This window comes from Terrapene carolina, unplaced genomic scaffold (assembly GCF_002925995.2).
Source record: "Terrapene carolina triunguis isolate 2854851 unplaced genomic scaffold, T_m_triunguis-2.0 Scaffold180, whole genome shotgun sequence".
Classification (NCBI taxonomy): Eukaryota; Metazoa; Chordata; order Testudines; family Emydidae; genus Terrapene; species Terrapene triunguis.
This window is the reverse complement of record NW_020664531.1, coordinates 8,848,523-8,852,609: the sequence shown is the minus strand read 5'-3', so window position 1 is coordinate 8,852,609 and position 4,087 is coordinate 8,848,523.

The following is a 4,087-nucleotide window of genomic DNA, read 5'->3' as shown; positions in this document are numbered from 1 at the left end:
GGGGGGGTTACGGCGGGGCGGCGCTCTTCTTTTTTGCCTGGGGCGGCAAAAAAGTTAGAGCCGGCCCTGACACAACAGGAAGTTTTAATGATCCTACCAAAACCAGGAACTATATTACATATTCTTGAGCACCGCCTCCTGGCACCTTGTTGATTAACTGTTTACAGATATACAGATACCGCTTGTAACATAAAGCACTGAACTCCCATTAAAAATCAACGCCTTAACTGCTGTTTGGGCCTTTGAAAAGCTTTCCTTGGTCATTAAACTTTGAACTTTAATGAACAGTTACATTATCACTTAAAAATAAAACTAACAGTTCCAATAATTTTAACGTTTTGGTGATATGAGCAAACACAGTATCTATTTGCTTTCTCTGTACTTATTACTAATGGATAATTTAGCCTCTTGTTCGGGTCTTTCTGTTTTGTCTTGCTTTGCTCCCAGCACAAAGTGTGCTCTTTGTCTTCCCTTTCCAAAGAGCTAATGCAGGCTGGTTGCTGCACAATATTTTTTTTAAGTATTTATTTTTGTTGCTATATCCATTGTAACATAAAGTACAACCATATAGGTGTAATGTACAATATTTACTCCTTATGCTTGGAAGTTAACAAGACTAGCCGATCTAATACAATTAATTTTGTTGTTAAGTTCCAGGTCATCTTCTTCTCTTGATTCTGTCTTTGTGACACTCCCAATTATAAGCAGGACTATAAGCAGAGCTGTGCAAATAACTGATTTTTTTGATTCTCTGGCTGATACTCACATACACAGACAAAAATTGGGTCAACCCAAAACAAAACATTCAAGTTTTTGGCAAATCAAAAAGGCAAAAAAAAAATAGTTTTGGATCAAACAAAATGTTTCATTCTACATGAAACAATATGTTTTGTTTTGTTTTTGTTTTCAAGGTTTTTTTTAAATAAAGTTGAAGAACATTTCAAAACAAAAAGTCATTTAGAAAATGCGGAAATGAAATATTTTCAGAATTGTTTTGTTTCAACCAAAACAATTTGATGAATTCAACACAAATTCACGAAATGGTTCAGTCAACCCAAATCTGCAAGTTTAAATGCAAAATTTGTAAGTATGGTATATAATTGCTTCAGTATTGTGCACAATCTATTTAAAAAATAATAGTCTCTTTGAAGTGTGGTGGAGAATTTTCAGGCCATTAGGATGAAGCAGTCAAATCTTGTTCCATTGTCAACAATATAGAAGAGTAATCATTCCTCTCACAAGAGCCATCTGCATCAGCTAGAAGAAAAGGCTAACTAGATCCAATTCAGCTCTGGAAACAGCACTTTTTCTAAAAAGTGCCCACTGATTTTGGGTGCTTGATATCAGACACCTGGCCTCACATATTGGATGTATAAACCACCTCATTAGCCTGAAAATGTGAACAATCCTATCTGTCTGTCTTATCTAACCTATTGCCATATATAAAGTGCTTGAGAATTAAGAAAGGAAAAGTGTGGGTGTATGTAGGGTAAGAGAGAACAGCTCTCCCTCCCTGGTATACGAAAGCATTGTACCAAGACTGCCTCTTCTCCTTTGCTGATGAAGTGAGGATTCACCAGGCTGGTGTAGGAGCAGCAGGAGAAGATCCTGGATGAGGAGTGTCTGGGTGTCTCCTTTTAGAAGTGAGGATTTCATTCCATGTTGTTGGGGGTTGGGGGCAGTTTTGCTCCAATATCTTAGGAGGGTTCTGTAAGGCATGGGCTGTGCAACCACATATTTTGATGTGTGGCAATATCACTCGTCAAAGCAAATGTGGCACAGTTATACAACAAGGGAGAGAATGAGATAGTTTTAGGAGCAGATAGCTGTCCAGGTAGCTGACATTCATCAAATTTAGCTAATAATCTGCTGTAAGATTCTGGAGGTGTTAAGGACAACAAACCTGTTTTTGACATTTAGAATTGCAATAATCTACAAAGTCTATGGAAATGCATTGCAAAATCCTGCAAGACTATGGTAAATTCATTGCCTTGAGGTATTGCACCTCACCTCACAGTTTGAAATCTGAGGACTGGTGAGGAGGGCAGCTTGATTTCATAAACATTAGTAGAACTAGTGAAGTTTGTTCATATGGTGATTCTGAGAATATTCATATGCAATATTGATTGGAATAGTAGTCAGGTAGATGTTAGTGAAAGGATTATATCTAATCTGGCTAGAAAAGTGGGTGAGGTTTGAGGGAAACAACTGAAATGTTTGTACTTGAATGCAAGGAGTCAGCAAATAAAATGGAGGAACTGGAACTACTGACGCAGGAGGTCAGACCAGATATTACTGGGATTACAGAAACATGGTGGAATACCATTTATGACTGGAATACAGATATCGAGGGGTGTGGGCTGTTTAGGAAAGAGAGGGGTAAAGGTGATGGGGTAACATTTTACAAAGCAGTAAAATGTAAAGAAATAAGTGGTACTATGAACAAAACAGAATCTGTTTGGGTCAAAATCTCTTTGGGGAAGGATTGTAAGAGGTTCTATCAGGCTAGTGTTGGGGGGCTGGTATAGGCTCCCAGAGTCAGACTCAAATATGGATAGAGATCTCGCTAATATTATTAGAGAGAGAAATACTTTTGAGTATTGTCATAGTGGGAGACTTTAACTTCCCTGAGAAGAATTAGAGAATATATGCTATTAATCCGTGTAAGGCCCAGTTATTCCTGGATGTGATAGACAATAATTTTCTTCAAATTGTCACCGAACCAACAAGAGGTGATGATACAATTTTAGACTTGGTTTTGGTAAGTAGCAACCATGGGTGGCGGGTGAACCACCGGTTGGGGGAGGCTAGCCCTGGCCCAAGAACCTGCCCCTCTTCCCCTGCCGGAGCCCCCCCCTCCCTGCGGTTGCCAGCCCCGGAGCCCCAGGGGACCGGGTGATGTGCATTCCCCCGACCCCGCTTGCGCACAGGGCAGGCAGGCGGGCGCGCCCCCCCGGAGCATGGGGCAGGTGCCCCCCCCCAGCCTCATTGTCCCCTGATCCCCCAAGCACAAGATGGGCAGCCCCAGCACCTCCAGCCTCCCCACCCCCCCAGTCCCGGTGGCCCTAGCCCCAGCCCAACACGCTTCCCTGAAGAGGAGCAGCCTGCCTGGGCTGGGGCCAAGGGGGAAGGCCAAGCAGGAGGGGGCTTTAGGGAGGAGCGTGGGCAGGGCCATGCCAGGATGTTTGGAGAGCCACAGCCTTCCCCAGCCTATGCAATGTGCCACCCAAGGTAGCAAGGACATCATAGAAGAGCAGGTTGTAAGAAATAACTTTGGATTGAGTGATCACCAGTTGATTCATTTTACATTAAACTAAATTAAATTAAATTAAAACCAGGTTGCCATGTTTGTTTGTTTTTATTTCTAAAGGGCAGTCTGATGGAACCCTAGTCAGCCATAGTCCTTCCAACCCTTCTGCAAGGGTTCTCCCTCCCACCCTTGGATAGAGGGTCCTATCAATTTGTTGAATCAAAAGAAGGCCCTGTAAACTCATCCTTTTTATGCCAAAAGCCTGGCATAAAAGCCTTTGTTTGTTGGGCTCTGGAAAACACAGTTTGAACCAATAAATGCAAACCACCCCAGGTGGTGGTATCTCTTTGGACGTGTTTACAACCTAAATGATTTACACTCCACTGTATTTAGTGCCTGGAGTTGCTTGGTAACCTCTAGCCGACAGTGATACATAAACTTTATACAAGATGGTTCCCAAAGATATTGCATGCCGTGGCAATATCCATCATGCTATTACCCTCATTTTGCAGATGGGGATCTGAGGCTCAGAATGACTAAGGGCATGGGGGGGGGGAGGGATAGCTCAGTGGTTTGAGCATTGGCCTGCTAAACCCAGGGTTGTGAGTTCAATCCTGAGGGGGCCATTTAGGGATATGGGGCAAGAATCTGTCTGGGGATTGGTCCTGCTTTGAGCAGGGGGTTGGACTAGATGATCTCCTGAGGTCCCTTCCAACCCTGATAGTCTATGTCTATTCTGCCCTGCAGTTCACATTAATGGGGCAGTGTGAATAGCTGTGCACACCAACATGCTGCACTGTAACTCCCTCCCTGTGGGCATGAACTTAAAGTCCTGAG